Here is a 27,220-nt window from a genome sequence, read left to right on the forward strand (position 1 = left end):
CCAGGACACGGTGGGCAAGGATGCTCAGGAACGAGGATTACAGGATTACGGGGTGGAAAGGGAGGAAGAAAAGGGGGCAAGGAACAGGAAGGAAAGGGAAGGGGAAAGGAGGGAAAAAAGAAGAGGGAGAAAAGGGGGGGAAAAGAAGGGGAAAAAGAGGAAATGAGGGGGAGATGGGGAAAAAAGAGAGGAAAAAGGGCGGGAGGGGAAAAGGGGAAGAAAAAGGGGAGAGAAGAGGGGGAAGAAAAAGGGGGGAAAGGAGAAAAAAGGGGAGAGAAAGGCGGGAAACAGAAGGTAAAGGGGGAACAGCATCTCTGCTAATTTGCATTTTGTTGCTATGCTTCACCTGTTGTAAAGTTGGATGATAAACATAATCTCAATGCACAGGAGAACAGTTCCACCACCGATGTCAATCACATCCTAGTCTCTGCAGCCTCCCCAGTTCTTCTCAAGAGGGGCAAAAGGGACTTTCAGAGCTCAAGATGAGGTAAAAGATCTCCTCTGAGACACAGGAAAAAATTAGGCATTGATTAGCATTGAAATCCTGCAGCCTTTCCAGAACTCTTTTTTTTTTTTTTTTAACATAGTGTTTAAAAAATTCTATTTTACCTGCAAACCTTGTTCAGAGATAAAGGGATGCTAGCCATTTTTTACTATTTGTGTGAGAAATCCAGGTGCAAACTACTCAACCCTAGATTACATTTAGAGTCAGTGGAAAAGCCCTGACACACTGCTCATGGGGAATTAATCTTATCCTCAGGCAAGAATTAAAGACAGGTCAGCTTCATCACCCTGGGGAGGTGCTTGTTTGTCAGCATCAGCTACTGAGGAAGCCCAGAGACAACATTCACACAATATTTAAACTGGATGTTGGGGCAGATGTATGCTACCAGAGGAGGTGGTTTTCTAACCCCATTAATCTGGTCCAGTGACTGGAACATTTTTGGGAAGAATTTCAGGACTCAATACAACATAAAAGGTCACTCAAAGTCCTGGTTCAGACTTGGCTGAAGCGATAAAAAACCCACACAAAACCAACCCAACAGTCCTAATTTTAAATATTCCGTTAGGTCACATCCATTCCTAGCCTACATTTCAGGGGGTTTTTGTTGTTGAGTTGGTTTTATGGAAGTATAAAAAGCTTCACACGTAGGGTATGAACAGCTGAACCAGGTGGATTCAGTGGCCATAGAGATAAAGAAAAACAAAGCTCTGCAGAAGAAGTTGTCTGCATGAAGTTTCTTCCAGCACAGCTGCTATGCTGTCAAATGTGGTTATCAAGGGACACACAGCTCCTTCTTTGCTTCCAAACCCTGCCCTTTGTCCTAACTTCGAAAGCCAAGTGCTCTCTTCTCCAAAACAATGATGTGCTCTGTTGTCTGTCTGCATTTAACAAGACATGTTAATCAAATATCACCAAAGTTTTCAAGAAAGAATCAAAAATTGCCATAATTTGTGTGTCTTGTTTACTTTGTATCCCAAATTTACTTTTATACTAAAAACATTGATTCATTTTGCTCCCATCTGACTACAGGGATAGGAATATGTGTTGCTGTTCTGTCTTCTCAGCAGTCAGAATAGATCACTGCTGTCAGATTTTCTATGGGACCTATTTCTACACGGGCTTCTTCAGGCATCCTGGTGAGTCTGAGTAAAATGAGAAAGGCACAGAATATTCAGCCTTGACTCTAAAATATCTAAAATTCAACCCTTCCCATGGGTGCCAGGTGACATTCACCCTGGCAGGTATGAGGCAGCAGTTTCACCAGGTGAGGCAGAAGCACAGCACTGACTAATTCAGCAGCAGGAGATGCCTTTGAGGAAGGAGTACTTCATTCCTCTCTTCACATTCATTCCCCATTGGAATGATGATGTAAAAGTCCCACTATTCATAAAAGACAACAGCCAAATGAAGTGCCAATACACAGCACAGGAAAAACAGGGAGGCAGAGGGACATCTCCCTGTTTTTCCACAGGTTTGCCTCCTGATGAAGAGTATCTACAGCAGAGCAAAATATGGAAAAAGCCAAAATCAAAACAAGCCAAACAAAAAGAGCCCCACTAATTTAACAGAAGGTTAAAAAAAAAAAAAACCCAGAGCAGCTCATATTAGAGAAGAGGCATTTTAGGGCACCTCAGAAATACAGAGATGGTTTTTAAAGCCCACAAGGGCCCCAGAGGTTTCTTTTCCCCTCTCCCCCACACCTAATCTCTCTCAGTTGCACATGCTGTAAACAGATGAGGCTCAGAATACAACAAAACAATTGTGTGGAAGAACAAATTTGTTCTTTAGCTTTATTAAAACTAAAAGGCAGAGGGGGAGGGCTGGAAGCAGGTTCTGAGATGGGAAAGCAAACGAGAATTTGGTCCCAGCAAACCCTCCTGATCACATTTTTGCTGCAATGCAAACCAGCTCCTTGTTCCTCCCCAGCAGAGACACCCAGGCTGGACCTCTGCCCTGCTGCACCTGGGATGGCAACAGGATTATTCTTATTTGTGCACAGCTGGAGAAGACACTTCAAACCTCAAGAGCAGTGATCCACCACGGGTGTGGAACTCACAGCAGCACCCACAAACCTACTAAACCTCCCCAGGATAAATGATCTCAGCAGCAGCTAACCCAAAACGCCAGACATCAAAGCCTGTGCACTGACAAACAGTTGGTGAAAGAACTACTCCAAGAGCTCAGAGATGTGGATTTGTAGCAGTCCTGACAGAAGGTAAAACCGCAGCTCCAGCAACAAAATGAATTCTTTGATCATAGGAAAAAGATACCCAGGGAACAGCACAGCCCACTGAAACAAAAATGATTAAAAGAAAAACTGATCACCTAAACCACAGAGTTGATGGCAAAAGCACAAGTGGGAAGAAATGGAGGAAAAGGTCACCCAATCTGTGACTTGAAGATTTAAACAGAAAAGCAATCAGTAATAATATATGGCACTCAAATTCATAAAACCTATTAAATCACCCCACTGTAGTCTTAATTACTGACAGGAAGTGATTCCTTATTAATTGATAGGGCACCTTAACTCAAAGACAGCAGTGAAAAATTTTGATACACAAGGTTTTTCCCAAAGCTTAAGTAAATTCATCTCATAACCATCCACTCCTACACATCCACAAAGGTCAGAAAACAGCAATACAGTTCTTTGGCCACTGCAGCAGCAACTTAAAAACAAACCAATAAAAGTAGCTAAGCAAGAGATTCTCTTCCTGATGAACACATTATAAAATATCTTCATTCATAAATTGCTTTCATTTTAAAGAGAACCTTGAAGATGCATCTTGGATATGCACTGTGAGGCACAAATTCCACCCAATTTTGGTACTATTAAATACAACTGAGGAATTCAATGAGGCTCTGGAAATATATCATACGTAGCACTGCAGGGATCCAGCAGTTAAAGAGGAGGATTCAACCTCCTGGCACTTCTCAGAGATGAGCCACTCATTCATCCTCAGCACCAGCAGTGCTTCAAACTACGTGTGCCCACAGCAGAGCCCTGCTGTTCACATCGACACCTGTGTATGTGCCCTGCAATTACTTACTTTATATTTATATGAATACAAACAAAATGTGGGATTCAGTGTGGGCACAAACACCATTTATAGAAATTGAGGTAACGTTTAGAAACCCTGATCTGCAATTACCTCATTCTCATGTCCCACACTGAGACCACATTCACACGTACAGTGCACAAACCTGTTCCCAAACTCATCCAGAATTGAATCAAATTGCTACATTACAAAATTCCAGCTTACAGGTTTTGTATTTTTTGAATTTAAGGCTAAGCTAAAATGAAAACAAGAGGCAGGTGAGTATTCCCCACACAGAGCTGTATTTACTGCTCAGATGCGGAGTATATACTTAGGGAACACCCTTCCTACCTTTTAAAATGGTAGAAATAAAACAGGATATGTGGGGAAGATGTTCAGAACACCTCCTAGGGGAAAATAAAAACACAAACACAAATACTATTTCATTGATTCACCTGAGAATTGGAACTTATTTCATTTCCAGACGCCCACATTGAAGCCATGAATCACCACATCTCCTGGCTGGAAGCCAGTGCTGCAGATCCTGTTTCCATGACAATCCCGATGCCTCCCTGCTCCAGAGTCTTACGTATCAAGGTATTCATTCAAAAATAAACAAGGGGGAATGCGAGCCAAGTGATGATTCAAGAAAATGCTTTAAAATGCTCATACAAGATTCAAAACTTGCTGAAAACACAGTTAGGAAACAGCCAATCCATCACAGGAGCTATTTCTGCGACAGGACGGCTGAACTTCCTGAGTACCTCTCTCTGGATCAAAACTTTCCCTGGGTAGGCTTCCCCTCTTCTCATGGCAGCTAATGCAGAGAAAAGGTCATTTTTAATCTTTTTTATTATTATTTTTGCTTGGACATCTGCTTGCTTCTCTCTGAGAGGATACATTGTTATCCACACGCATCCTGACCCAGCTACTAATCTTCAGTTTAAACTGTTCCCAATTTGAAATCCCTGGCATTACAGGAAGAAACAGAAGCAACTCCTACTCACTCAGATGAAAGGTTTAATAAAACAACATGCCTATTCTGGTCTTCTGACTGTTTCTTCCTGGATTTTACAAGAACAAAACAAGCTTAATGCACAGCTGAAATATACAGTCATGGTATGGCCCTCTGCAGAAAGATCAGGGTGATGTTTCAAGCCTCAGGCGTGATATATCAAACCATTCCCATGAGGAAACACAAAATTCTGTCTTTTCAAGGAGAATTTCACCTGCTGTCAAAGAGCTCATCAGTTCAATGAGAGGTTTCTGCAAAGTGCAGCAATGTTAAATCAAACACAGGGTTACTCCAGATGAATCTCCTTCAAAATACAACTTTCACTTCTTCCAACTGGTGAGGACATGAGGAAGTCAGCAGCACTCTCGAAAGGAGGATTCACATTCTGTACTGAAGTTATGCTGATCATGCCCTAATGCAGAGATGCTCTCTTCGATCACAAGTCTTCAGTCTCATCCAGGCAACCTGGGCAAGTTTTCCAGAACAACAGCAGAAGCAGCATCTCAAAACCCACAGTGGCAGAAGGAAAACCGTATCTGCTGGCAGTACAGCGTGGTGACAGGCACACAGCCCACACACAGGCCTGGGGAAACAGTCAATGGGAACAATAAAAATGAAGTAAAGCTGACAATTCCCATTATAGGCCCTATCTCTACACTGCATGGGAGCACTACAGCCTTTCAAATGCACTTATCCCAGTCAGGCAACTCTGTGCTATCATCCCTGCTGTACAGAAACAGCCAGAGAAGCACAGTTTGTCTGGGTAACAGAGAGAACTTGGGTAAGTGCATAAAGCAGGTTGGAAATTAAGGTCTCTCATCTGGAGCGCAGGGGCCAATCCGAGTCTCTCTATGGCAGCACAGAGCATGGCAATTAAAAATATTTGAGTGTCCTCCAGCATGTTTTTAACACCCCACTGAGCAAATGGACCCAATTTACCTGGTAGTGTGTCACCTGAGAGGCAAGCACTGCACTCACTGCCCTCCACAAGAACTCAGGAGCCTGGGAATGGCAGGAGCAGGAGCACCTCGCTGTGGAATGCTCCACTCGGCTGGGCTATATTCACTCTGCCTCAAGCCCTTGAAATTAATTTCCATTATGGCAATAAACACCACTTAGCTGACATAAGTTGTTTATTTGCAACGTAATTGTCTTCAGAGAGTTGCAGTGTCATTCCTCCTCATTACAAAGGGCCCTTGCAGTTGTCTCTGCACAAATCAGTATCGCCCATGGTTTCACACCAATCCCCACGGATTCCCCCCCTCTAATTATTAATAGAAGTTAATATCTTCACCTCAAATGATCTGCTCTTCTCCCTGGGAAAGGCACTTCTTCTGTTGCAAGTCCCTTTTTGCATTATGGCCTCGGTTTTGCAGCAGAAGCACATCTGGCCCTCATTAGAAGCATAATAAGGTACTGCTGAATGTGTTCTCACTAAAAAATGCATAAAACTCACACTAAATAATGAAATTGCCCTTTCAAAAGGAGGTAGGTCATTCAGCCACTCCAAAAACCTGCCCAAAACCATAAAAAAGCTTCCTCTAGCATTCTGGAGTGCAGAATTTCACCTGAACACCCCCAAGCCACTGCTCTGCAGGAAAGCCCTGCTTGTAAGAAACCAACGATTAGCACTGGTCTCATTCTTTTCTTCTTTTAAGCTCTTTTTTTTTTTTTAAAGCTTCAGAGCCTGAAAACTGCTTTGGCTAGAAACTCTCTCCTATCAAAAATAAAGAGCTGATAACATCAGAGACAGGCCTTAAGGCCTGGTAACTGAGAGCGCCAGATTCACATGAGTACATGTGCTACCAGAAAAGCCTAATAATCCCAACAATTTCAGTATATCTGCTAGATTTAAAGATTAATGCTTTATATAATTCAATATATGCTCTTTTAGAATTTCAGCAACGATTCTCCCAGCTAAAATTACATGGGGGGAAAGGGCAAAGCAGTTACCATCATAAACTTGCCACTTCATGTCTTATGACTAGCAAGAACTAGGAATACATTGGCTGGCTGGTCCAACCTTTTGGGATTTGCAGGGCTGGGGTGGAATTCTGCATATTTGATCTTTGTATCATTTTTTTTCTTTTAATGATATGCTCTAAGCATTCAGGAAGAAAGTTTTGTCTCCTGTGTCTTTGTATTTTATGGCACTTGGAGATATTTAATAACTGTAGAATCCTGTATTTAATTGCCAAAAGGGATGTCAAATCTTGAGGGCATCACACCTCTAAGCCCACTTTAACCACACAAATATGTTTGATGAGTGAACACAAGGTTTAAGAAAAATACAGAAACCACATCCACTTGAGTGCCCCAACCTGCAGACACTGAAAAACATATTGAATAAAGATAAAAAGCGTTCTAACTGGTAACAAAATATTCCTGAGAGTTTACAAAGCCTAGTGGAGCACTGGAAAGGGCAGGGAGAGTTAAGAGTTTCTGGAGAGCAACATATAAACACTTTCTCTTTAGCATGGAATTTGAAACGTGTTCAGACAAACGGGTCTTGCCATGTCTCATCCTGCCTGGCTTTTTAAGGCATTCCAGGTGTGCTGCTATACCTGTATATTAAGGAATTGCCAGGTAAAAAGGAACTTTTTTTGCATTTATGAGCAATGCTGACAGTACACTGCTCAAAATGGGTTTTCTGTAGTTTGCCCCTCACAGTATTGAAGGTCAAGGATGGCAAGGAACGAAAAATAGCTGTTCTCCTTCCACAGAAAACAAATGTACTGAGCTGTCCACCCACATTTCAGGCAGTTGGGGAAGATTTAGAGTATGGAAATACAGGCTAGAGAGGGTAATCCTGCAACAGCCAAACACGAGTACTACAGCAGATCCAGGCACAAGAAGAGCTAAGGCTGAAGCTTTCTCTCAGTCAGAAGAGCCCTAAGTTGGCTATTAAAATGAACAAAATTCAGAACAACTACTTCAGTGCAGTCCCTTCACTCCAATCAGGAAAAAACACAACCCAAAACCAACTCAGGCAAGCACCCAAATCCTAAAGTGCTGTATAAAGGGTCAGAATCTGAACTTCCAAATAGCCAGATTAAAAAGAAAAATATAAAACCAACCAAAAAAAAAAACAACACCAAAGAGCCTTTTGTTTTGGGGGATTTTTTTGGAGTAGTTACTCAAACTGAGAAAATTCTGTGCAAATGGCTGTAAAGCAGGAAATGAACATCTTCTGGTTCAACTCATTACCAACACTATAATGACACCAGCAGGATTCTTGTTAGAAAATGAGAGTAACTTCACAGAGAGCATTCTGCAAGTCAGGCATCCCTGTTCAGTATTTCAAGCTCTAAACTCATTTTTTGTTTGACACAGGAAAGACTTCCCTGAGCAGCTTTATTTCCCAATGACTTCAAAGGATTAGTTTCTCTCCTCTATGCTTTTGCTTTTCCATGTCCAGACTGGAGACATCTCCCTTATTATCTCACAGCATTGTTAGCAGCTCAGTAATTACAAGCTCCTGACTTCACCAAATAAAACACGCTGTAAGTAACTGTGTGAACTTCCTGTAGCGCTTACACTCTCTCAATAGGTGATTTTACCCCTCTCCTGGCAGTCAAAGCTGTCCTCCACCAAGAGCAGCACAAATTCAGCACATCCCACATCCACACACACAGGGGCTAAGCAGTCAAAAGCTGTAATAGAAGTGGGTGCTGCAAAAATATTTCATTTTTAAATCCCAATCTGCAATTTGGTTCGGTTTAAATTATTTCCAAAGCCAAAGTCCCAACCCTTCAGAAATAATTTTGCTTTTCAGTTATCTGGGAAGAAAGCCAGCCTTAGCAGGAGTGGTATAATGATGTCAAGAGAAGGGACAACTTTGTCAGAGGCAAGAAAATTTACATTCACTTTACCATCACCTCTAACAAGGTGCTTCTTGCTCAAATCAGAGATTCAGCACTATGCTGGTTTATGGAGCAGAAAATAATTTTTAAAAAGTGTCTAGGGTTGAAATACACTTCTTACAAGTGGAGTTAAGAAAGGAAATGGTGAGCCAGGAATAATCTGAGGTGTTACTATTAATCATTTGCACAGCAGCACTGTTTGAAATACATTATTTAATGGGGCTTTCCTTCAAACAATGATAAAAATTATTACCAAGACTAACAACTTTGATGCAGGCAAGATGACGGGTCTCCTTCCAATCCTACAGTGAAGCCTTTCAGCCATATCCTTCAGGGCACATCTCAAACCACGGAATCTTGCAAAATAAGGCTATTCCACGAGCAGAATTAGGCTGCAAAGGACCCAGGAGTATTTCCTGCCCACATCCTATTGCAAGGCCTGTCCTGAAATGGAAATCAACAGTCCTTTATAGACTTGCTCCATCTCTCCCCAGAGGGGCTGATAATCAAGCTGGGCAGGTAAGGTCCCACAAAGCCTCTCACTTTGTCAAAGCAAATTTCTTTCCCAAAGGATGGCAAGGACACATTTCCTGCCCAGGAGGGACAGAGGACTCAGTTTAACAAGCTCACAGCACATAGCAGAGGCATAAATTTCATTTCCCAATATTTACAACTCTGCTCTGTTTTGGAGAATACATAAAAATTCGTTTTGCACTGCATTTAATTTATCTCCCACTCTGTTCCAATCACCATCTACTTCAACCCTCACAAAGCAACCTCAGGTATTTTTCTGCCTGCAATTGGGAGCATCAGAAATACCAAAATTCAGAGCAACCCAGAAAAGCCCCTACCCAGCTCTGACAATAGTCAAGCCGCACTGTTCAACCCCCTTAAATAACGAAGTCAAAATCTGAAAAGAGACAATACAGATTGAAGCTTTTAAAGTGGCAACAGCATCTCCAAAAGGACCTTTGAGGGTACACAAAGATACTTTATTTCCTACAATCTGTGTCTGCAGTGAACAAGGCATTTTTGTGCCTCCTGTAGCTTGTTACCTTCTCCCCCAGCACTTTCAGTTTTCAAGAGGCAAGCATCACCCACAGCATCAGTGATTCCCCTACAGGACTTTTTTTTATCCTTTAGTCTGGCCAAAACACTCTTCACATAAGATCCTTTATCCATCTCTAACTTTTCTTGCTAAAAATCTGCCATAACTGTTCTTGTCTCTCCACTAAAATAAAAAATAAGCCTCTTGTCACTCCTCTATCCCCTTCTCTGACAGCCTTCTAAACATTCTCCACTGATCTTCCCCCTTCAGCTTTCCCTTGCTCTGGGCAAAGCCCTCCCTCTGCTTCTCCTCTCATGCCCAATATTCCTCCCCTCCAGGCTTTTGAAAACCTCGTATTGCTAAGAACTTCACAGCTGTGCAATTTGCACTGTCTGGCACTATTTACTGACAGTAAATAATCTAGTTACTAACTTCTGGAACCATTTCCATTATATGCCATCCACAATGCTGAAGCTCTGGGTGGAGTTTCCACAGAGAAGATCCCATGCTCTGGAACCTTCTCCTTAGCACAAACACTCCCACTGGAGCACCAATTATAATACCCACTTGATGTTTCACCAGGAACTTGAGATGCCAAGTACTCTCCTCAAGAGCTCTAAGTAATCATTCTCTGTCTCAGGATAATAGAAGTCATGCCAAAATAGATGTGGAGGAAAATAGCCCACCATCCAACCAAAGTTTGTGAGTTTAAAAAGTAGGGGCCATGAACCAGCCAAGTGCAGAATCCGGCTCATCACATTTATCAACTTCAAAGTATCACCTAAAGATGGCACAAGATGACATTCTGCAGTCATTCCAATAAAACCTTCCCTTCCCAAAGAAATCCTGATTTATGACCCAGACTGCTACTCCAGCCAAGCTTTGAAATGTGTGAGAGGTGCTTTCTACAAGTGAAGATTAAAAGAAAAATGCAGAGTTAAAACATTCACTATTTATCCTCTAAAGGAGGGTTAACCCCCTTTATTTGCATCCTAGCAGGACAAAAACTGGAAAAGGCACCTCTTACAGCCCAAAATCTTAGAAGGGCAGGGGACAGAAATCATTCACTGCCTTTTCCTGGCAACGTCCAGAGGCAGGAATGTCATTGAGGACTCCACTAAGAAACACTCAGGACAACAAATTCCACCTTTACAGCCACACAAAGGAGCTGATTCAAGGTGGGAGGAAAAAGAAAACCCGAATCATCTGCAAACGACACAATCTAATTTACTGCTCCCGAAAGTTCTGTCACTCTTCCTGCTCCAAATATAATCACCAAAATCTGATTTCAATAATTTGTAAATACATGTGGAAGCCCTTACCCATCTGCGGCTTAATTGGTGACTCATTTCACAGCACTGCTGAAGGATTTGTGCTCTTCCCTTCTTCCTCCTGCTAAATTCATCACTCCATTCTGCTGTGCCATTAAGCTTTTCCACGCCAGCACTGGCTCATCTGTTGCCATAGCAGCCACGAGAAACAGAATGCAACGTTAACAAAAGATTATTCCCCCCCCACCCCGTAATTTATTTATATGCAAGTAACCCACTGAGAGCTGACAATAGCAACGACTTTGCATTCACACTACAGCAAAAAGGGGTTTTTTTACTTTTTTTTTTTCCACACATGTGCTACCAAAAATAATTAAGATTCCTCTGAAGGGGAAAAAAAAATCCTGAACTGCTTAGGATTAAGGAACTGCAGTAGCAGATCTCTATAGGATGCTGATTTGGAATTAGAGCTTGGAAGCAAGGGGCTTAACACATACACTGCTTGAATATCCCTCTCCAGAAAGCTTTTCACTACTTTCAACAGCACCAGTAGAACCAGCGAGAGGCTGAACTGTAGAAAAAACCTAATTACGAGTATTTATATTTAACTAAAAACCTGTGGGAAAGGAAAGCAAGCTAACTAGAGAAAGACGGAAAGCCTTTTGAAAGGTACCTGTTCCTGATATGCTGGTTACCTGCACAAGCTGAATTCAGCCGTTCAGTTATTAATTCCTGTAAGAACTGCTCGGGTGAAAGGAGCTGTTCACAGATTGTGAGAGACGAACAGTTAAAGTGAATTATATCCTGGCCCCGGGTCTCTCAGAAAACAGCCCAGACTGGATGGCAGGATCCACCGTTCCGGAGCAAAGCTCTTTGTCTGGACACATTCATGGCAAAATCCTGAGCTAAATAAAGAACCTGGAACAGAGTTCTGGTCAAAACATTCCAGGTAGCCTCCAATTCGTTGCCTCCCAGGTCTAGAAGATCTCACGCACATCTCTAAAACATCTGCAGCCTATGCCAAAGCTTGGAATTTAATGCCAAAATGAGAAATTCCAGTGTTTTCAAGGCATAATGGCCACCTCAGCAGAAAGATCTTATGTTGCCTTTCATTGAAGTGGGTTTAGAACTTGATATATTAAACAAATTGTAAATTAATCAACACTGTAAGAGTGGAACATTAAGAGAAATCAGAGCAGAACACTAAACAATACTTCAGGTAAATGTATTCACAGCGTGTGGTTTGTGGTTCTTAATGGATTACTATAAACATATACACACAGTCCTACACTACTGTGATGCAGTTTTCCTAAAGACAGCAAGGACTAGATGCACAACTGGTTTAAGCTCCACTGAAAATCCATAAGCATGCATCAGTTTAAGCCAACTGGCTCGTGAAACTCATTGGTTTGGTCTTCTTTTTAGAGTGGGAGTAGGAACCGCCCTTCAGACACCCTCAGTTGGCATTAAATAACAACTCAGATGTGCCTGGTGCCTCGCCAGGAGGACGAGGTGCCTCCAGGGCACTGCCGGGAGGCACCAACTCACAAGGGTATCACTGGAAAGCATCTGTTTCCTTCGGGTGTCCTTCTGCGCTGCAGATATCCAAATCAAGGAAAATGAGACAGCACCATGCTCAGCTAAATTCTGTCTCATCCCCCGTCCCTACTCTCCCATCACAGACCTTACAATTTAAATGTAAGGGGGAAGTCAGCAATATTGGCAACCAACCTCTGTACCCCAAACTCCACCCCAAATTTCTCATTATCCTATTTATTTTTCCAGCCATCACATACAGGGTGGTCATTTACAGAAATCTGATTCCAGGGAGGGCAATGGATTGAAACCTCACTACAGAGAACCTCTGTATGAGAGAGAGGAATATTCTACTTCCTGCTCCACACTCAAGTCATAACTGCAAAGTTTTATGTATTTTGTGTACATACTCCACAGAAGAACAAGATAAGATGCAGCTGAACAGTCAGAATTTAAAATACTAGGAAATAAACAATTTTAAAATAAGCATAACAGAAAGACTTTGGAAAAAAGATTAGTTATATGTGACTTCTGCAGCTTAACCACCACAGATTGTTGCTGTTGTAAAATCATCTTAAAACTGGAAGCTGCAGCAGCCTGTTAAGCAGCATTCAAACAATTCAAAGCAGTTTTATAACTGCTTTATAAGTAGTTCTTCCTTGAGCTTCTTTATAGAGAGCATATATGTACCTTATATAGCTATGAAAGAGTAGTATATAAACCAAAGGTCACTGAGCCAGGTCTAGGTAACTGAGCACTTGACTTCAGTTAAATATCTGCCTTTTACATAAAAAATAATCCCAAGATGAAATAACACCTGGACAGCCTTGGCAGACAATGCCTCGAAACAAGGATGATGCTGCAAAGTTTAATACATTTTAAATATCAGTCTGGGAATAAAGAGAATACTCATTTGCCAGCCCAGAAATTCAATTTTTAAGCAGGAAAATTCCTATACTTTGCTTATAGTTCCCTTTGGAACATTCTGCAGTTATTAGTCTCCCCATTATTTGATTCTAAGTATCAAATATACAACATATGAAACAAAAATACTCCCCAAAGAAAATGGGTTTTATAGTTGCAGATCTTTTGACTAACCAATTTCCTAAACAGCTCGATTAGAGAAAGCCTTTGAAACACCAGATGAATTTGGGATGATTAGTTTGCCAATAATCAATGCTTTCATATCTGCTGGAGCTTTTAAAACCCGAAGTGTGCTGTGCAGAATCATAAAAGACGAGCTGCTGGAGGTTTATGTTTGAAGTAATGCAGACAAATGTTTCATTCCAAGGCCTCCAGGCCCCACTTTCCAGGACACACTTGGTTTTATGAGCAGCTCGGACTCTGCGCCCTTCCGAGCGTTTCTGACTCCATCGGCCGCAGGAACGGATTCCACACACCCAGAAAGGGAGGGAAGGGCGTGTGGGAAGCCTCATTTACAGCTGGAGATCGGGGATGGAGGAGGAACTTCATGCAATGAACAAAAATGATTGCAAGCCCTAGAATAAACCAGTGTTCACAGCTGGAATAAGCATCTGATCCAATCCACAATCCCACCTCTGCCCAAATATCAGAGTTTATTTTGATGTCACCAACAGCAGCTAGAGGAAAGCCAGGAAAAAAAGGAAATGTACAGACTTTCTTTTTCCAAGTAATAATTCAAAATTCTTTTCCATGAGTTCTGTGTGCCCAGTGCTTCTTTGTGGGCTTTGAATATAAGCGCCCCTAAAACTTTCAGTGGAAGCAGAAAGCAATGCTAAATTTCATTACAATAATGAGAATTCTCCCCTCAATATATACCCTTGTCCTATTTTTTCTGTAATTGAGGACATCCCTTTGCATCATAAACTGCCACCACTGTTTTGCTCTAAAATCAATGGAAAACAAATCACAACTACAACATGCTAAAAAGAGACAGGTCTCCAAAGTTTTTAATTTAAAAAGTTCATCTTTCTAAAGTATTTGCTGCAAGGCATAAATTATTCTACTTTAAAAGAAGAATTTTAATGCCATGATTTATTCAATGTGACTATAGGGTGAAAAATTCTGAGTCACCAAAAACACTGAAACAAAGTGGACTATTAAAAGCTCCTTCCAATACACACAAACACACACTTCACTAATTTAATAATCTAATAACCTCAGTAAAACCCAAAGATACACTCCAAGATGCAGCACTAAGGAAGAGTGAGTACAATATTCTGGCTCTATTACCCACTTCCATTTGTGCTTGCCAAATGCACAGGGCCAATTCCAAACAGCAATACACATAAAGTAGGCTGCTCTCAAAGGAATTCAAAGAGACAAGTACGCTCTTTTACAATTCAATAACCCACTTTTTCTCACGCTCAAGTGGTGACCTCCTCTTAAATACACAAGTTGCTGAAGAGAAGGTGCAGCCAAAATCCAGCGTTTGTCAGATAAAATAATCTATATTTAAAGAGGCAAGACCAGACAATATAAGCTTCAAATTTTTGTTCATATAAAAGGAAAAAGAAGGGGAAAAAATGGAACTAGTGTTGTGGCTTGAACTCAAACAGATTTTCAACATCTCTTGATGAGTAGAGGAAGGTCAGCACAGTGGAGTCACTCAAACCCAGCAGGTTTGTGACCAAAATTCTCCCTTAACTTATCACTTGAGCTATGAAAGTGCTGGGATGTCTTCCTGCTCAGACTGAACCCAAACCATTTTTTTTCCCCATATGTTATCTTGGTGAATTCATTTCTATGTAGTTCGACTATTTCCTATTCAGAAAAAAAAACCCCTCTAAATCTTAAAAGGTAACAAAGAAGACTAGACAAGCACAGGCAAAATGCCCTTTTACTCCTAAAAGTACAGAGCAATGGGGTAGAATTGACAAAATCCACTAATATCCTGGTTTACATTCCATTTCAGCTCAGCATATGCTTCAAGTTAAATCTATGCACTGCCTTGAACCCGCGGGGCTGTGCTGGTGGTTCAGCAGCGCTGGAGCACTGTCCTAAATCAAGTGCATCTGCAGCTTCGGTGAGCAGTGGGAACGAAGCAAATTGTTGCTGAAATGTTTGGCTTTCTGCACCTCCAGAAGTGTGAAGGCTTGTAAAGGGAGCTGAGCAAAACCCACTCACTTGAAAGCTTTCCCTTTCCCATGAAGTCAGCATAGCTCATTCCCAGAGCTGGAAAGGGCTGAGCCTGGAGCACAGGCTGGGCTGGCCAGATTCTCTTCTACTGCAGATAAACCAGGCAGAGGATTTTTAAAAACGCATTTTTAAAAACAAGATGGTTGACTTATTTAACTTGGACGCCAACCAGTTTATTAGCAAAGAAAAGAAACTGGAGCAAACATAAAAAAGTCTTGAACTAAAACCATGTGAGGAAGATACAGCCCTAAAGTCCTGTTGGTCTTGAATGCAAAATTTCAATGACAGTAATTACATTTTTTCTGAAATGCTGTGAAAAACATTGTTCCCCATCCCCTCCATGCATTTTAAAGTTTCTGAATGTACAAATTATGTGAAAGAGCTCAATTAAAGGATTCAGAACACTCATTAATGAAGGCTGCAACTAACCTGCCACAAAATGCAAATGAATCACCAACAGCTCTACAATAGGAAAACAAATCCATTTCAGGTGTGGTTCATGTTGGCTCAAATACCCACACAGCCACAAAACGACTCCTTCAGACAGTGAATTTAAAATGTTCTTCTTTGACTCAGGTCCATCATCCTAAATAATATTCTACAACATGTCCTGCTGGTACTTACACAGGAGCCATGAAAACGGTGACTGAAACTGTCACTGCTGACACCTGCCTGAGCCTTCTCTCTCTGTTTAAAGCTGACAAGATCTTACTTAGGAAATTTCAGCTACACATGAAGGCACTGTGCTCTCTAAGGCCACAAGTTACCTGGTAGCTCCTTGAAGCTTTTAAGGGAGTAACAAAAAGGGGAAAAACCACCAAAGCACCACATTAACATCAGTCAGAGGCACAGAAAATTAATTCATTTGGTTTTAAAACTACCTTGAGCCAGGGATTTTTTTCCACTGTATCATTTCAAGCCGTATCATGTTCATTCCACTAAGTTCTGTAAACCTCGCATCACGAGCCATATAACGAATGCTTTGTTCTCAAAACAGAAAAAGACATTTAAAAGCAGTGTGGAAAATTAATAATGCCAAGGTTGTGGCTTCGACCCCTGTATGGACCATTCACTTAAAAGTTGGATTTCACGATCCTTGTGGGGTCCCTTCTAACTCAGAATATTCTCTGATTCTTTGAAAAGTGGTGCTTTAACAATTCTAAAAAGAAACAACCAACGATCATCAACACCCATGAAAAGTGAAGATATCCTTTTCAAAATTATCTCCAAAAAGCAGATAACTATGAAATCCCCTGGGGGGAGATTAAATAGATAAATAAATTGATAAACAACACTATTTGCAGCATCTTGCTTGACATACCAAAGATTTTTTGCTCCTAGCAAATCTCCATTGACACTGGAAGTGCTTTTTTCCAACACTTCAGGGACTAGAATTCCCTCTAAAAGTTTTCCCACGCTGACCTCTGTTCCAGTACTTGGGAGACCTTGGAACCACTACACTGTTGCGTGTTGGTTTTACCAGATGCTGCTGCTTCTTCCTAAATGCTGAACAATTTCAAACCCATTTGAAGTCAGCAGGAGCACAGCTGCGGGAAAGACACACAGAAATTAAAGCTAATACTGAACTCAATGCTGCTGCTGCTGGCCCAACACGACAGGAGTAGCTGGGATTTACTCCCTGGACTTCTCAACATGGTCTGGGGTATTTCTAACCCAGAGAGCTCTGGCAGAACTGGGTTAAGGAGTGACAACATGTGCCAGCCCGGGGGGACAGCAAGAGGCAGTGAGAAGATGATAATCTCTCACTGCAGCTGAAATAACTCGATGGCTCATGGCTTAATACCATAACCAAACACTGGGGGAGTATCAAACCACTGGGGGAAAGAGTTAAAAACTGTATTAAGTAATAAATTGAAATTTTGTTTTCTTTTTAAAAAGAAAAAAACCTGCAACAAACCACAACTACTAATCACCTAATACAGATTCTAAAAATAAGTCTACCCAGAGTTAAAGAAAAAACAAAAAATACCCACAGATGCAGAAGAAATGAGACAGATGGTGACTCTTACAGAGAAGAACACTCGTGCTGAACAAACATAAATATGTTTTTGGTCAATAACATTTCAACTGTCAGAAACAGCACAGTTAAAAATTACTTACTCAAAGATTCAACTCTCTCCACTGTCCCTAAAATTCTGTAATTCAGAAATATTTTTTATAACATTCAGATGACAGATACTCTCAACAGTAAATCATATTTAAAGGCCACTCACCTTGATAGGTGTCTGCTCAGCAACAGCAATTCTTTAACATATTTTGTATTTTAAAATAGTGGATTTTACACCACAGAGTTGTCATGGTACAGACCAGGCTTGAGCTGTGCAGGGGACGTGCAGGATTGCTGCACCCAAAATACACACTCCCATTTCATCACCTACGAAAACACACTGCTCGGTTCTTCAAAGGACAGCAGCACAAATCCACTCAAAGTTAACCAGAAGAGCTTCAGAGATTTCCACAAGAAATTTTAAAAAAAGCAAAACCCAAACAGTTGCTTCATTTCTATACTACAGACCTGCCCCTCAAAAGCCAGCAATATAAAGCAGCAGCCCTATATTTTTAATTAACATAAAATAAAGTTGCTTCAACAAAAGCACTTCAGGAATCTGCATTTATAACTTGATGAAAAAACAAACCAGCCACAGGCAAGTGATTTATTTGTTCAGAAGCTGATTTTGGAGCATGTTGTAGAAACACTTAACATGGGTCTCAGCCTTGCTATAAATGAGGAATGTTAGATGAAAACCAGTTTATTTTTTGGCTAAATGGGAAGTTATTAAGGAAATTTGTCTCATCAGTCATTCGCCTTTCCTGCTCCTCTTGCTTCAAAGTAATATTTGGGACTATTTAAAGCAACCGTGAGTTTGAGGTGTCAAACCCTCATACATCAAAGGATGCACAAACATTACTGCTCTGTCAACATTTCCTCCAAAGGATGGACATCAAGGCTGAGGAAAGGCCACTTCAGAGAGATTTATCCCCACTTCCAAAACATGGCCATTTAATCTCTGCTTTCTACACTAGGAAGAGAAAAAAAAGCAACCTAAAAAGCTTCTAATAACATGGCTAAATAAATAAATTATTTTAAATTAAAAGAACACGAAATTAATTTGACAACCCTTTTTTTTTTTAACCTTCAGGAAGGTTTATTTTCAGAACCTTAGGAAAATGTTCAAATTCAGCTTTCAGGTTCTACTGAAGCAAAGCAGCACATTCTGCAGTTTGACAAAAGAAATATCTTGAGGGAAGTGAACGAGATAGCTCTGCCACGCTTTAGTAAAACACACAGATCTGATAAATCCTGAAAAATTGAACAGCAGTGAAAGAAAGACAGGGATAGAAGTTCAAGGCTGCAGCATCCAGCTGGGTTACAGCTGGCAGGCAGTTGGTGCTTCGGTGACCAATGCTATAGAATCAGAACTGAAACTCCATGGAAGTTTGGCTTTGCAAGAAAGTACCAACTGGAACTGGGTCTGGTGAACTTCAAACACATTTCCTTTCTGCTGATATCTTAAATTGGCTTGTCCGTTGGTTTGGAGGCAGCTGGAGCCTTGGTGGAATCCCCTCCTCATGGACATACATGCCCTACAGAAAGCCAGGGGGGTTTAGGCACTGGCACACCTGGACCATGTGTTTTAATGATCTCCAGCTGAGGGTCAGCAGGGTTCCAGTGACATTTCCATCACAAAGAAGTCCCTTCAACACCAGCAGCACTGAAGTAGTGGCCCTTATGGCCACTGGCAGGTGGCTGTTCCTGTGCTATCCCTCTTTTGGGAATGGCTGAGCTGTGAGCACAAGGTCTCTCCGACTTGGTGTGTCATCTTCCACCTCCACTGAATTCCAAGATCCTGGAAAGAACATCCACAGATAGGAAAAGGAGGAGACTACCAGACTGATGACATTGCAATATTCCTTCAGGCAGGGAACCCTTTGATACCGCAATCAGCTGATTTTACTATGGCACCAGGTTTTTAATCACATAACATTCAGCATGCAGGGTAACACACAGTCACACCTCAAACCATTGAAAATTCACCTGATTACCAACAAAAAGGCATCATATGGCAAACTCAGGATGGCACCAAGTCCCAGTGGGAGAGGAGTGGAACATGTAAGGCATGTTGGTTTACGTCTTCATGAAGGCATGCTTCATGAAGCTTATTTAAATGTATGGCCTCTGTAAGCAAAACCAGTCCTCACTTAAACACTTTCACAAGGATGTTTTACCTAGTTAAGAAAGCCTCCAAAAGTTGTCTTCTGTATTTTAAGCATCAGACTAGACACCTACATTGCCTCCTCCTTATTGTGCAGTTCTGACATTCTTAATCTCTTCTGCATGTTATAAACACTTGTTTGAAGAAACAAATTTGTAAATGACAAATCCACACAGATTTTTCTGTTTAGAATCTTTTAATCTTCGCAAAGCTTCAAATAAGTAGAGAATACTTTTCTCTGCTGTGTGAAAGAGCCTCACACCACAAAGAACTTAATAACCTAAGTAAAAACCCCTTTCCTTTACATGCTGCTTACCATTTGTATTAAAAATATTACAAGTACCAACATTTAGCCTCCTGGAATGAGATTCTCTATCCATATAGCTGGGATAGAGTGGAAATACAGGAAAGTGGTGGAGGCTGGACCTTCACTTCAAAATTTTCTGCCACTTTAACATTTAAGCAGCAGCTGTAGCAGTCTATACAGGTTTATTGCTTAGAGCTTTTACCACCATTTCCTTATGACTCAGGGAAAAAAAGAAAAAGAGTAGGCAAGGAATGGGGGAGGAGAAACATTTATTGCTTTCTCTCTACAGGAATGTTCACAAGGTGACTGATTGCTCAGAGGGAGTGGGACAGATCCTGACACTGTTTTATGGGGATATAGACTCACACTTCCATCAGAATGTTCCCAGCGAGACTGGAGGAGGCAGAAGTAAAATCAGAGCAGAGGAAACATTCCCAAAGTGTTTGTATACATTCTTAATTTCTCCTTCTGAAAAATTGCTAGGGAAATGACACTAATGTAAGCCAGAGAGATGGAACCAAGCTCAGAAAACACAAGCCATCCCCCCTGTATATTTCAGGTCCTTCTTTCATGTCTCTTTTATGTAAATCTACACTTAAGCATTTGTTTCACTTCTGTTCATGTTCTTAAAATTTGCAGTTCTGCATATAAAAGGGAAAACCTTAATGTATTTGTTAAAAAAGCAATAATATAAAAGCAAATAAATAGTATCTTCATTGCAATACCTACTGGTATTGCCCAGCTGGAAGACAGCAAACCCAACAGCAACTTCTATGGTAATCAGGAGTTGTGCCTGGAAAAGCCCAGAGCATTTTTCTCCCTTTGAAGCCTTTTCATTTCAACATCTCCCACCAGGGCAAAAAGGATTGATGTACTCTTCCAGAAACTCCATCATCTCAAAGCTCCATTTGCCCAAGTTTTAAGATAATAATTTGTCCCGTGTTATGTTTTGCCTCTTTCACTACAAACCAGATTTTTAACAAAAAAATGGCACCTCTTGACATCCTTTCTTCATCACTAACGCTGTTTCCAAAGTTTGCTATTCCAGAGGAGAACTAGGGATGACTTGGAAAGATGACATTACACCAGGCTGTATTAGAGAGCATTTTTCCAGTCCAGCAGTTGGCCTAGCTTCCATTTCCACATCATAGGAAGATCTGAGACAAGACACCTTGGAAGCTGCAGGTAAAAAGCTAAGAGAGATCTGCAAGTGCTTGATGCTACTGAGACCCTCAGTCCTTGAAACTCTAAAACCTATTTATAGAATAAAGAAGGGAAGAAAACAAACAGTCACAGATGGGACAAGCAGAATAAAAGGAAAGTGTAAATTGACTTGGCCGGGGCAATGCTGGAAGATGTCTACAAGTACTTAATAGAGTTAAATGTTTAAAAAAGAAAATCATTTCCCTGTAAGTTCAGGCTCCGAGGTGGTAAATAGCACCGTATGCCGCGCCATATGTCAGTCAGCAAACAACCTTCACAAATCATCTCTCAAAAACCATTCTCTGAAGCTACACATCGTATTTCCCCACACAAGCAGGAACAAGCAGCGACACAAAAATCCACACACTGTCCGTGCATTAATCCTTTCAAACATCAGGCAAATACAGGGCAGGAGTTCAGTGCTCAGAAGGTGTCAATCTACTCCACAAAAAAACAGTGCCTGATATGAGCAGAGTTAAGACCACACTCACTGAACCCACACACTATTCCCACTTGAAACAAAGATTATGTTTTCGCCACCACCTTAAGCGAAAAGAACAACCTGAGTTCTTTGGAATTACTGATTTGTTGGACTTGCTGAGCTCAAGAGCTGCCGAACCAACTGGAGAAAATCCATGCACCGCTTCCCTGAGCTCTGCAAGGCCTGTTGTATGGATCTGAACACCACACAGATTAGTCAGATTTAGAACATGCAGCATTTGGGGAGAGAACAAGTTGCCTATGAAGTTATTTAGGAACATTAAATACAACGGTGAGGTCTTTCAACTCTCACCCATACACTGTCCAGCCCCTCACACAGCCCTTTGTCTAGTGATGTGCTAATGAAATTTCAGACAAGAATTGTCATTCAGAAATGAATATATTAACTCATCTATACATGGCCATGAATTAACACGTCAAATACCTCCAACTTCATTTCTAGAAGTCCTTATTGGTAGATAAACTATCAGTAATGGTAATGAGGAATGAGATTTTTCTTCATTTTAAGACCATGTGAGTGTCAACACACTCCCAGAAGCTGGCTCTCGTGCAGCATGATGAATGCCTTGCAGGGAGGGAAGAAAAGACCTTTCTCAGAAGATGCAGGAGCACTACACGTGTATGCACACAGTAAGGGCCAGAAATTAGCTCAAGGAGGCATGAAACCCCCACAAGAAACAACTCCTGGGTATTACTGTCATCTTTCTGAAGATGCTATTTGCATAAATAGCTTTAAAAACTTGTGAAAGGTAAGCAAGTTCAATAATTGCAGTAATTTTTAACCAGAAGCATTTCTGCAGTGTGTGCTTCAGAAGGCAGCAGATCTCTGCCTATCCCAAAGCTCATCCCATGGGATTTCTCTTATCAGTTATCAGACACAGCTGGTGCAGAACCACGTGCTTATTCAGCAATCAAAATCTTTCCTTATTGTCACAGTACCTAGGAAACTAAAATACACAAATTATTTTCCAAATTGCTTGTTGATGTTTAATGTATCACTCTGAACACCTGAGAAGCCTCCAGAAATGAAGTAACAAAGTCAGAGAAGGAAGACTTAGGGAAGATTTTACACCTCATGCGTTGTATGGGTTATGGGGCTGCAGTTCCCTAACGAGGATATATTCTGCCCTCTGTTAAATCAAGATTTGCTGCTCTAATCTATCAAAAATGTGGGAGAACAGAACACATAAACCCAACATAGTTAAACATGTTATTTGCAAAATTTTGCTAATAAAAATCTCAACAGAATTTAGAATATAAGATTAGACTTGATAGTTCAGAACTCTTGAAACTTCTCACAACTTTTCCATCTGGACATTTTATTTGCACCTTGCATTCAAAACAAACTGCAGTATCCATATGGACCCTTGAGTCAGCCTAAGTCACTGCATTTCTAATGAATTTTAAAAAGACATTTAAACACTTCACAGATTCCTCCTGGGAACCCATGGGCCAAATAATTTGCCCAGCAGGGGATGCTGAAAAGACCTTCACCCAAAGAAGAGCGCGGGGAGCATCATCCTGCCAGGTTTCTCCAAGATGACAAGGTCACCAGGTTAAGTGCACCAGGCTTTTCTGGCATTTGGCTCCAGGATTCTGCTGACTTTGCTCTCCATGCTGAGGAATCCTTCAGACCTGTTTAACGGGTTGTCAGCTTTCTGCTTCGACAGCCAGTCCCACGTTCATTCCTCATGCAAATTGGCGCAACCTCCAGCAGAAATTACAACGTCAGAGCATTCACAGAGCTCAGTACAAAAACACCAGTCAGGGGCTACTCATGATTTTGAAGCATCCCAGTTTCTGAAAAGCTGTTTTGAGTTTACATAGTATTAAACAAAACATTAAACATTCTGCCCTTGGGTCTGTTATGCCAGAAGCAAACACAGATGTGAATACTGTGATACATCTCCGCATTTCTCCTGACAGCTCATGTTTTGGGTTCCTTATCTGCAGCAGTAACCAGTTCTCAATGAACTCCCTCCCACTGTTTGTGAGAAAAACGCATGTGTAACAAACCTGGATCCCACTGATCACACAGGATTATTTCAAGACTTTACATTATAATTCCTTCTGAACTGTTTTTTCAGGTGAGTTGAACAGTCTCAGTTAATTTTGCCATTCTTATTTTATTCTCCAAATGTAGAAAATGTACTAAATCTGTTTTAAAACTCCAAACAGCAATTACCTTGGAAAAACCTTGAAAATCAACATCTATTCTTCTGTTCTATTTTATCTATTCTTCTCCTTACTTTGAACACAAATAATTAGGAAGATTAGGGAAGGCAGACTGAGAGACACTTTCTATGTATTTATGCTGTGTTCTACAGACTCTAAAGCCTTACTACTTTTATTTTCCACCTTGTCACACCGAAGTTGCAACCCAGGCTTTCTGAAGTGCAGTTTTCCACACCTGCTCCCACACAACAGCACACACACAGACCTTCGGCACTTTCTGCCTACAGAAATACTCAACAGGGAAATTCCAACATGCATATGCATAAGTTAACACTCAGTTGGAAATCCAAAATAATTTAGAACTGCAGTTCTTTATGTATTCAAATTTTTCTGAAGTTTTAACACATAAATGAGAAAAGCAATACAGCCTCCAGAAGCAGCCAAAGCTCCCAGTGCCAGGAATCTCTGAGCAACTGTCCCAGCTGGCCCTGACAATGTGGCCCAGAGCAAACCCTCCAACATCTCCATGCTAAAGAGCTCCTTGTCCAAAAGGGTAAGGAGTATTTTTAAGTCTCTCACAGGACTATTATGAAGATTAATTAAGGTCTGAGCAGTGCTTTGAAGATCAAAACTGCTATGCTGTTATTTATTATTAAAGAACAACAAAGCACATTTCTTGTTGCCTGTAATTCAACTTCACAGAGAAAACAGTGGACGAGCACATGTTCAAGTGCATAAATTAATTCTCCCTGCCCCAACAAGCTGTGATTTGCATAACTGCATTTTTAGCCATCAAAACCCCATCAGAAAGTCTATACTCATCCCTTTGAAATATTTTAAAGGCCTGAAAGAATATAACCGATAGAGTTTCTCTTCCGATTCTTTTCCATGATAAGCTTTTCCTATCAGATATTTCTGCATCATTTCAGCAATGCCTTTTATCCTATCAGGAGCCCTTGGATTATTCACAGGATAACATTAAACATATACTAAAGTGCTTTGCTGAATCAGTTCAACACCTATTCTGGATGTTTGCATTCAAAAAGAGGAGCGAGAACAACAGTACAGCACAGTGGGTAATTTTTTTTTTTTTTTTTGGAGGGGGAGGAAATCACAAGTATTTTGGAGTTCTGCTTTCTTCACAGGTTTTCCCATCAGAAAATGACCAATCTCCTATATAGATTAGTATTTCACAATCAAAGAATTTCACAAAAATATCCACTGCTGAAAAATACAAAGAAATATCATAATTTCACAGTGTATGACGTACACTTACACTTCCTGGAAACGCATGCACAGATACAATCTGAAAACATTTACTAGAAATGCTCCTGTAGTTCAATTATAGTTGTATTCTTAAAACGTGGAATCACATGTATTTTGGCAGCATGTCTACACAAAAAGCCACAAATGGTTAGTATTAACAAAAATTTAAAAAACAGAATTAAAAGTTGTGAATAATTACTCTCAAGCCTTGCCACCACAGCCCTGTCTTCCTGATCTTATTCACACAGTTGCAGCAGATTGAGTTCTCCACCATCCCAGCACCAGGCTGCAGCAGTGCAAATATTTAAAGCAAACAAGGATAGGAGCTGTTGGACCTCGAGGGTGGCGAGCAGTGAAAACTTGTGTGACTGGGCAGCTCCTGCCACTTTTCCACTGCACAGACACTGCTGAGAAAGGGTCCAGTGCCTGCAGGATGCAGAGCACCTCCCCAGTGTGTCAGCCCCCATCACCTACCACAGGAAATACTTATATTTTATTGGATTACTTTTTGGCTCTCCTCCCATTACCTTAGTTTGCACTCCAAGTCTGCAGCACATTCTTATTAACAACACAGATACCAGATTGTGAACTTCTGTACTTTTTCAACTGCTTTCAGGAGCAAGTTGAGTTATATTTAGCAGCCATATGGCATCCCTCCTCCACACGTTTGCTAGAGATAAGAACTGACAAATTAAGTTTTCTAAAACACCGATCTATATGTTTTCATTTCCAGTTTTAATCATAGATGTTAACTGTGGTTTAATTGTTAACCCTGGCATTTGCCAAACAGGAAATGCAAAGGGTACCTATAGCAAAGGATGCAATCACAGAACTAAGTTTTCTTGCAATCTAGGTGAAACTGTTAAGAAAGCCCCTAAGCTGTACTCCAGACAGCTACATTCTTCTTAAATTAACACAGGATGGCTACGTAACTAAATAGCCACGGGTGTATTGGCTTCCTTCTGCAACTGGCAATTGTTCTGTGTATGGATGATTGAATGTAGGTTACTTGAGCAGCTCAAGCTGCTGCACATCTTAACAGGGGAGAAAGTCAAGAGCACAGTGACAACTCATATCCCATAAAGAACTTCAAAGACACGGGCAACCACCACAGTTTTCCCCTGCTCCTGGGAGCCAGGTTGGCAGAGCTGAACTTCCCTACAGCCCAGCCTAATTTCACAGAAACTGCAGCCAAAGGTTAGAAAGAGACCAACAGTTTTAAGAAGCAAGACAAGACATATGAGAGCTGCTGTCATTAGGACAGCTGAAAAGGCAGGCTGAACATACAACAAGGATCTACACCAGCCTTACCCTGAGTGCCACCCCATGTGTGCATCCCTCAGGGAAAAGTAAAAAGGGGGGAAGGACTGGAAGCCCCTAATAATGTGAGAGAAATGGATTTTTTTCCTCTTTAGCAGCAAGAACAATCACTGCTTAAAATACTTATCTGTCAGCTAAATCAACCCCGATGGCTAACTCTTCTTTCTGGTATCTGGAGCTTTCACAATTCCTTCTGTGCTTTTCTGGGGACCAGAGATGCAAGGAACACCCCGAGAAAAGCTCTCACTCAGGTGGCTGCAGCCACGAACATCCCCTGCCTGCAAACTGGTGTGGAGCATCCTCTCCAAGGGTGGCTACACCAAGACAACCAGATTCCAGGCCTCATTCCATGCCTCCACTTGTTTTGTACCTAATTCAATTCCTAAGGGGTAAACCCAGCTTGTTCCTTCTGTCCAAAGAGCTGCAGAGCAGCACAGAGTGTTTCTCCAGCAGGAGAAAGAGGGGCAGACATGCACATTACACGCGTGCCTGAGCACACTTACGAGCTGCATGTCCAGGCTGAGAAATATAAATGAACAACCGTGTTTTTTCCAGCTGGTGTGTTATGTTCACTACTCAAGGAAAAATAATTAACCCTCAATACTGTGGTTTCTTTCCCTGTGCACGAAGCAATTTGGAGAATCTGTTCATCCGGTGCAGCCCATCCTCTGCTTAAGCCTTGTAAAATGCATGAAGGTGAATGATAAGGCACAAATCGCTGCCTGCAGCAGAACCTTCACGCTGGACAACCCACTGGAGACCCAACGTGCCAGTCAACACATTTGGCAAAGAAGTAACAATTTCTTCGGAACACTGAGAA

The 27,220-nt window shown here is 41.2% G+C and overlaps 1 protein-coding gene across 2 annotated transcripts in view; it reads right to left on the reverse strand.

Moving 5' to 3' along the window:
• The window catches only part of ARHGAP32 (Rho GTPase activating protein 32), a 237,828-nt gene that overhangs the window by 203,570 nt on the left and 7,038 nt on the right, over positions 1-27,220 (reverse strand). Inside the window, exon 1 of one of the 2 annotated variants that reach the window (XM_042034020.1) lies at positions 10,789-10,860. The exons of the other annotated variant lie outside the window; for it this stretch is intronic. The gene's annotated coding sequence lies outside the window, so the exon portion shown is untranslated. Of the gene's footprint in view, positions 1-10,788; positions 10,861-27,220 lie in introns of those variants that run through there. 2 annotated transcript variants of the gene reach the window in all.

Source organism: Corvus kubaryi, unplaced genomic scaffold (assembly GCF_017639235.1).
Source record: "Corvus kubaryi isolate FWS band 111438036 unplaced genomic scaffold, C.kubaryi_AGA036_p1.0 37367, whole genome shotgun sequence".
Lineage (NCBI taxonomy): Eukaryota > Metazoa > Chordata > Aves > Passeriformes > Corvidae > Corvus > Corvus kubaryi.